Source organism: Mandrillus leucophaeus, unplaced genomic scaffold, assembly GCF_000951045.1.
Source record: "Mandrillus leucophaeus isolate KB7577 unplaced genomic scaffold, Mleu.le_1.0 Scaffold12, whole genome shotgun sequence".
Taxonomy (NCBI): Eukaryota; Metazoa; Chordata; class Mammalia; order Primates; family Cercopithecidae; genus Mandrillus; species Mandrillus leucophaeus.
In genome coordinates this window covers 5,691,114-5,699,778 of record NW_012100320.1, presented here as the reverse complement: position 1 = coordinate 5,699,778, position 8,665 = coordinate 5,691,114, and the positions used below count along the sequence as shown (strand labels likewise).

General features: G+C 45.2%; 1 protein-coding gene across 4 annotated transcripts in view; it reads right to left on the bottom strand.

Moving 5' to 3' along the window:
• SMAD3 (SMAD family member 3) overlaps nt 1-8,665 on the bottom strand; it is a 140,229-nt gene that overhangs the window by 43,770 nt on the left and 87,794 nt on the right. The gene's annotated exons all lie outside the window — the stretch shown is intronic.

Sequence of the window (8,665 nt, the reverse complement as noted above, 5' to 3'; positions counted from 1 at the left end):
TATTGAACACCTACCATATCCCAAGCACTGTGCCAGTTAACTGGGCCAAAGAAGTGAACAAAGAGTAAATTTGTTAACATTATCATATTTCAGTTTAAACTAAAGTAAAAGGCACACTAGTCTTAATCTAGTGACAGAAAGCAGGGATCAGTCATTGCCTGGGGACAGAGGGAGTTACAGGGAGGGAGTAGGGATTGGAGGGAGCAATTACCAAGGTGCACTTGGAAACTTTTTGGGGGGTAAAGGTTATGTTTATTCTCTTACTGCTATGGTGGTTTTACAGGTATATACATATATCAACATTTGTCATAGTGCACACTTTAAATATGCATGGCTTATTATTTATAAATTATACCACCATTCCAAAAAAAGGCAATGGATTTAATAAGCCTGAGTTTAAATACTGACTCAGTACTTGCTAACTGTACAAATTTGAAAAAAATCACTTAGTGTCTTGGTCTTAATATTTTTCATCTGAAACACTGGCTGGACGTGGTGGCTCACACTTGTAATCCCAGCATTTTGAAAGGCCAAGGCAGGTGGATCACTTGAGCCCAGGAGTTCGAGACCAGTCTGGCCAACATGGTGAAACTCCATCTCTACAAAAAATAGAAAAATTAGCTGGGCGTGGTGACCCACGCCTACAGTCCCAGCTACTCGGGAGGCTGAGATGGGAGGATCGCTTGAACCCAGGAGGTTGAGGCTGCAGTGAGCTGTGACTGCACCACGGCGCTCCAGCCTGGGTGACAGAGTGAGAACCTGTCTCAAAAAAAAAAAAAAAATTCTTTTCCCCAGAGGGATAAAATTTAAAAATGAAATATTAGTAAGAACACTCAATATTAACAATCAATTTTTTCAAAAAAGAGATAATATGATTTGAATGGACACTACCCAAAAAGATATTCCAGAAAGTGTCAGAAAGATATTCCAGAAAGTCTATTGTCAGTATTGTCATGTAACCATTACTGCCTCTTTACTATGATAGTGCCCGGCAAAGGAAGGAACACAGTAGGTCCTCAACAACACATCTCTTTCCCTGCTTCGGCCATCTGGGTGCACAGCCAGGAGGGTCACAGTGAGTCCTCATGTCTGTCTGGTGCTTTAAATTTTCACAAGGCTTCTGTGTTCCTTATCTCAGATCATCCCCACCACAACACTGTGTGGGTAATAAGGCACATCTTACAATGGTCCCACCTCACTGTACACCCGTACCCTGGAGAGGCAAAGCGCATGTCACAGGATCACACAGCAGTCTGTATCAGGGCCATGCCAAGTGGCCAGCACTCCTGGCTCCCAGGTTGGGTTCTGATGGCAAGGAGACAGGCACCTCTCACTCTCCAGCTCGCAAGCACACGACCACCAATCTGGCTTGGCAGTATTTTCTAAAAGTCATCTGGACCCTGCTTCTCTGGGCCATGCAATTCCCAAACTCATGACAGGGAGGGAATCTCATTTACTTCTTATGCATCAGCGACAACTCCTCTTGGGTCGGAGTCTGGGCTGCCCAGAGCCCTGGCATTGTTCCTTCTTTCTCCCTCTGCCCCACTCAAAATATATAGCAATGCTTACCAAAATAATAAGAGTGAATGTGGAGTTTCAGCTGCTGGATTTAATATAGCTGATGTGTCCAGAACACACCCTCCCAAGCCTTATAGGGCACTGGGCCCACTAAGTAAATCCAATAAATAAGTCTTAATTCTGAGCTGATGTTACCATAAATATGCTTGGTTGCAGAAAATGGTCTATTTATGACCCACTCTTCTCCCTGGCCCAGCCCTTCCTCCCAGCCCAAGACCAGCTGCTGGCATGAGGAGTACAGTCCCAGGAACCTGCTGCTGGGCCTCCTCCCCGTTTATGACTGAGATCTCCTCTCCCACACCCACTGGCTTCCTGATGACAGACCCCCAAAGGTCTTTCTCTAGCAACTCCCTCAAGTTCCTCTGACAGAAGGTTTTAATCCTTAAATATATTCTTCCCTAGCAGAACAATTTCCTGTTACAGGAAATTAGGTTTCCTCCCATTGGCTTCAAGTGGGACCTGTAAAGTATCCCAAAATGGTGGTGAGAGCCACAGCCAAGGATGCGGCCATGCCAGAGCCCAAAGCCGATGGCGCAGGTGAAGCCTGCCAGAGTGCACCCCAAGGAGAGAGGGTGGGGCTGGGGCCCACCTCATGCCAAGGGTTACTCACGTCTGCACTTCCACCCATCAGCCACTCACAGCCATCTGTGGGACAACACAGAGGCTGGGAGAAGGTGAGGAGCAGAGTACGTAAGTTCCAGAAACATGCCAAATCTATTCAGCACTATGTGCCAGGCACACGAATGCTATGTGAGCACGCAGAAATGGCAACACCCCCAGGACCCTCGCCCAGCTCAGAGAACTCAGGAGGCTTGCCCAAGGTCATATACCTTGTAAATGGCAGAGCCAGGATTCAAACCCAGACCAGGGCTGAAACATGGGAGATAGAGGCAAGTAGGATGAACAGCGCTTTTTCTGTTATCCCATGCTGCATCACCATTATTAAAAGTGACCATTCGGCTGGGCGTGGTGGCTCATGACTGTAATCCCAGCACTTTGGAGGGCCGAGGTGGGTGGATCACCTGAGGTCAGGAGTTCAAGACCAGCCTGGCCAACATGATGAAACGCCGTCTCTACCAAGAACACAAAAATTAGCTGGGCGCAGTGCTGTGCGCCTGTAATCCCTGCTACTTGGGAGGCTGAGGCAGGGGAATTGCTTGAGCCAAGACTGCACCATTGCACTCCAGCCTGGGTGACAGAGTGAGACTCCATCTCGGAAATTAAAAAAAAAAAAAGTGACCATTCATCAATCACCACATAGTTATTGAACACCTACCATATCCCAAGCACTGTGCCAGTTAACTGGGCCAAAGAAGTGAACAAAGAGTAAATTTGTTAACATTATCATATTTCAGTTGAAACCTATTTTATTTAATACACACACATGCTCTTACTACTGAACTTTCTAGTCACTTTCAGACAAACTTTCTTTTTCAACTTGCCCATTGAGTAGTAATAGTAACAACAGAGGTGGAAGTGACTATGTACCAGGTACCGTGTTGGCCACTTGATGACTGTGACAGAGTGAATTAGTCACCCCTCTCGGCAGCCACACTTTCTGCTCTGTGGCTCTGCCACTCCTCCTACCATGGGTGGCATGTATTTTCTTGTCCCTTGACTTTGGGGTAGACTGTTGACTTGTATTGGCCAGTGGAATATGAGCAGAAGGGACAGACTGCCATTGTATGTCTCTGCCTGTCCTCTTGTACCTCCTGCCATCATCATGGGACCTCCTCCTCTCCCACCTGCCCACCCCCAGGCAGCTACTGCCCCATACGCTGGGCCCAGAAATGAAAACACGTGGAGCAGACCTAAGCCAAATCTGTAGCAAGGAACCAAGCCCAGGTGAGCCACAGAAGCATGAGTAAGCATAAACAATGGATTTAAGCCGCTGGGTTTTTAGAGTGCTTTGTTACGCAACACTAGCTGACTGATGCACTGACTCCACCACCAGTTTTCCCAGTAAACTTGGAGTATCATTATCTCCATAGATGGATTGAGAAACAGCACCTGAGAGTTACCCAACTTTCCTAACTTTTCCCAGACTTAATATAACGTGAAGCCAGCCTGCGTGACTCAGATTCTTTCCCCTAATTCTAAATGGGGCATAGCCCTATGCCCAGATCTTGAATACAATACCAGGATAAGACCTAACTATTTCAGAAGGACAACCTACCTAGAGGCTTTGGAGTCAATTTGCATAAAATATGAACTTACCCCCAAATACTCATTTAGTATTCATTTTTTAAAGCAGCCCCAAATAGCACATTAATAACCCAAAAAACAAACCTCTAGCGTACATTTCACCTCAATTTATTCTATATCTAGACATTTCCCATCTGCTATGTTTAATGGAAAAAAAGGAGCTGTTTTAGACCTCGGGGTTGCCAATGAATGCCCTGAACTCACACTGATACATACACACATGTTCCCAGAACATATATGCTACAGCAGATACGCCCATCTGCCCTTATAGTTTCACATCCTCCCCATCTCTTTCCCTTTGACAGTAATCAAGCTACCCTACTATTCCTGTGTTCACTCACCTGCAATTAAATTTTTTTTTTTTTTTTGAGATGGAGTTTCACTCTTGTCACCCAAGCTGGAGTGCAATGGCACAATCTTGGCTCAATGCAACCTCCGCCCCCCCTGGTTCAAGCGATTCTCCTGCCTCAGCCTCCTGAGTAGCTGCGATTACAGCTGCCCACCACCACGCCCAGCTAAATTTTTGTATTTTTTGTAGAGACAGGGTTTCACCATGTTGGCCAGGCTGGTCTTGAACTCCTGACCTGTGATCTACCCGCCTCGGCCTCCCAAAATGCTGGGATTACAGGCGTGAGCCACCGCACCCGGCCTAAAATCTTTATACTCTACTTAAATTTTGCATTCTACGTCGGTTTTCTTTATCTTTTTTTCTGGTTCAAAATAAAAGCAAGACTTGAGTGACTTCAAGTTTGGATGACGTGCTCATTCCATCAGACCTTCTGGGAAGGCAGAAAAAAATTCTGCTGGTGGCTGGAAAGTCTCCTTGCCTCGGTTCCATTTGGTCTTTGAACTGTAAGCTCACCCTGAGAGCTCTCTTTCTGCTGCTCTTTAATATGCAAGTATTAGAAAATGCCTTTCTTTCTCCCATGCAATGGACTGCCCCCGGATAACTGCTTAATACAGGAACAAATAAGAAAGCCCTGAAAACACTGTCTGCCAAGAGGGATGTTTGATTTGGGGGTTCACTCATTCCCTTTGGTACACACAGTCAAATCCAAAGCATCCTTTGTGCTGGGGAGAAGTTCTTCAGGGAGTTATGGACCCAGTCCGCTGGGTCCATGGGACAAACCACAGAGGCCCCATGTTCAGAAAACAAAATGTCCTGGTGAGGCGACACTCTGGCTAACTCTATGTCTGCCTGAAAACTCACTTCGGAGAACTGTGACGGCTGACCCTTGAGGAACCTTGAGGGCACCTGGTCCAATCCCTTCATTTTGGGGTTAAGGAAACAGACTCTGATGCATTAGTAAGATCCTTGTTCAAGGTCACTCAGCAAATTACTGCAGCGTGAGAAGGAGGCCTCGCAATTGCCTCTTTCCTTGCAACCAAGCTGGTGTCGCCAACCTTCTTGCCAATGACGTTTGTAAAACACATGTGAGTCTGCTTTCCTGCTTTGGTAAGTTAAGAACAGCAAGACAATTTTTTCTTTGTTGTATTGAATCTTAAGTTGCCTGAAGGTCTTTAAGATCACAAGTGTTTTCTGTTTTTTTAAAAAGGGACTGAGCAGTTGTTGACTCTGGTTGAAAGACCTATAATTTGACTATATTATGATTAGCAGTAGTAAAAATAATTAGCCTATAATTGTAATTTTCTGAAGCTTGAAATCAAAGAGTCACAGACAAAAGGAACTCAGGATGTACACTGAATATACTACACCCCCGGCATTTTCAAAGATTTTTAAAACTGTTGTTTATTTAAACTCCATTTCCAACATTAGCCTGTTCTTTTCATTTGGTGCCACAAAGAAATCTAGTGAGGTCAAGTATGTGGTTGGCCAGGTTCTAGATAATTGAGGTCTCACTGCAAGTTCTACCACAGTGACCATGTGCTCTGTCTCTAGCTGAGTTTCCTGAGTGTTCTCAACAAGTTCTGTAAGTGTACTAAGCATATTTTTGAATGTTCCAGTTTAGATTGGCCATGAAGAGCTGAAGACAGAATTTCACAACCCTTGATACCAGTCACTAAAACATTTCCACCAAGAACAACTCAATTTTCATCTGAACTTATAAATGGACAATATCTAGTGCTTCAGGCATGAATGCTGCCAGTCTAGGGGGAACCTAATAAAATGCCAGGCTGCAGCCCCCTATGCCATCCTCTAGACCAGCAGCTGGCCTCTTCTTCACTTCTCCCCATTATATTTAGTTCTCTCTTTCCCCCTGCTAGTTCTCCACAGCAGTCGGCTCAGGTCCATGACAAGTGCCCCAGGCAGATGGGGCAGCCTGGGCAGGAGCCACAGAAGTTGCAGGAGGCTCCTGGGCAGACCGTTGGAGGAGGAAACCAGGAAACACCTTGCCTTACTTGCCTTAACCTTGGGAGGGCTGGACTCTACTGGAAACACACAAAGATCGCCTAGACCTTGGGCCATCCCACCTCCCAAGGGCCATGGGTAGGCACAGAATGTGTACTTTCTGGAAAAGAAGGTTGGTTACTGGAGAAAGTTCAGCTTGATGATAATTATCTGTAAAGCACGCAGACACCAAGAACTTTTCAACCTTGGGCTATGGATCTGGCGAGGCCCAGAGTTTCTTAACATTGGCACTACTGATGTTTTGGGCTAATCTTTGTTGGGGGCTGGGGGGCTGTCCTGTATAGAAACATGTATAGAATGTTTAACAGCATGTCTGGCCTCCTCATACTAGATGCCGGTAGGACGCCCACCTGCAGCTGTGGCAACTGAAAAAAAAAAACACCTCTAAACATTGCCAAATGTCCCCTGGGGGCAAATCTGCTCTCTTCCCTCCCCTTGAGATCCCCCTAGGCTAAGGAAATGCGCTGAGATAAGCAAGATGGGGGTAAACAGAAGCAATTTTTCCCCCCTACTGAGACAGAGTATCGCTCCTTTAGCTCTGCTCACTGCAACCTCCAGTTCAGGTGATTCTCCTGCCTCAGCCTCCTGCGTAGCTGGGATTACAGGCATGCACCACCACACCTGGCTAATTTTTGTATTTTTAGTAGAGATGGGGTTTCACCATTGTGGTCAGGCTGCTCTCAAACGCCTGACCTCAGGTGATCCACCTGCCTCAGCCTCCCAAAGTGCTTGGATTACAGGCGTGAGCCACGGCGCCTGGCCAAACAGAAGCAATTTACACCTCAGAGCAAGCGTTTACCCAGCACTTCTCACTCACTAACTCATTGGATAAAGGGATCCTGCAGGCTGAGTATCATCACTCCCATTGTACAGATGAAAAATTTTTGATGCTGAGTGGCTTGCCCAAAGTCTTCCAGGATCAGCAAGGAACAGTGCCTGGGCTTGAACCTAGATGTTACACTCCAAACTCAGTTCTCTATGACTACAAAGCACACTGGGTTTAAATCAGCAGAGATTCTCTTTTGGCTCTGGTGAGAGCCCCTCCCTTCCCCCATGCAAAGATGGTTAAATATTGAAGGAGGAGGAGGAGCGGAGTGTTCAGGGCTTTTCTATTTAGTAGCTTTGGTCTTCACAAACTTTTTTCTCCAAGCACGAGTGTCAGCAGGATCATAGAACTTTCAAGTCCCAAATAAAAGATGCTACAAAGATCGGAATTGGTCTGTGACTACTGGAAGAAAGGGAAAAGTTGCCAGGCTTCACAGAATCTTCTGGGGGGCCATTTCACTCCGCTGAAAATTAGGCCTGAAGATGGTTTATGTCTTTTTAAGAGATCACTCATGGACCCATTCAGCATACTCACAGCCCTTGGCAATGTTCTGATGAGCTTAAGGCAACAGCGGACCTCACCTCAGCTTTCACTAAAATCCCTCACCCCTAAAGCTGACCTCCAACAATACAGGGAGCTTGAAATGGAGTCACAAAGCCAGGTGTGTTTAGACCCATCTTCTCACTCCGGGTGATCTGGGCCTCTCGCTTGGCTTGGCAGCGGGCCTGTTCGTGTAGCCAACACTTAAGAGTCTCTCTGTTTCCAAAGTGCTTTGGGGAATCAAATTAATTTGCATTATCAGTTTGAGGGAGAAGAAAATAAAATGCCCATAGGACAGAAAGGATTCCTTCATTCTACGACAACATGATGATCCATTTGGTGGAATAAAAAATGAGTATTTAGGTAAAAACATGTATCAGCCCCAAAACTCTTAACTTTGTAAAAATAGAAAAGAAGATACCAAAGGCTGAAAAGGGGAGAGGGAATAGAGGGATGGGGAGAGACCTGTTAAAGGCCTCAAAATTACAGCTAAAGAGGAGAAATCAGTTCTGGTGTCCTATACCACTGTAGGATGATTATACTAAACAGTCATATATTAGACAGTTTCACTAGCAATCATATATTACAATATTATTACATAGTTTACAATTATGTAATATACGATTGTTACTGTATATAATCATATATTACATAGTTTCAAATAGGAGGATATTGAATGCTTATATAGTAACATACATAGTAACAATCATATATTACATAATTTCAAATAGAAGGATATTGAACGCTTTCAACACAAAGAAATAAATGCTTGATATGATGGAGATGCTAATTAACCTGATGTGATCACCATGATGACATTAATGTGCATCAAAACATCACTGTGTATCCCGTGAATATGGACAATTATTTGTCAATTTTTAAAAAATCAATTATTTTTCAAAAACTCTAACTTTGGGGAGAAAGGTTAAAAGGGAAAATGGACTGGGCGCAATGGCTCAGGCCTGTAATCCCAGCATTTTGCAAGGCCGAGGCGGGTGGATCACAAGGTCAGGAGTTCGAGACCAGCCTGGCCAACATAGTGAAACCCCGTCTCTACTAAAAATACAAAAATTAGCCGGGCATGGTGGTACACGCCTGTTGTCCCAGCTACTCAAGAGGCTAAGGCAGGAGAATGGCTTGAACCC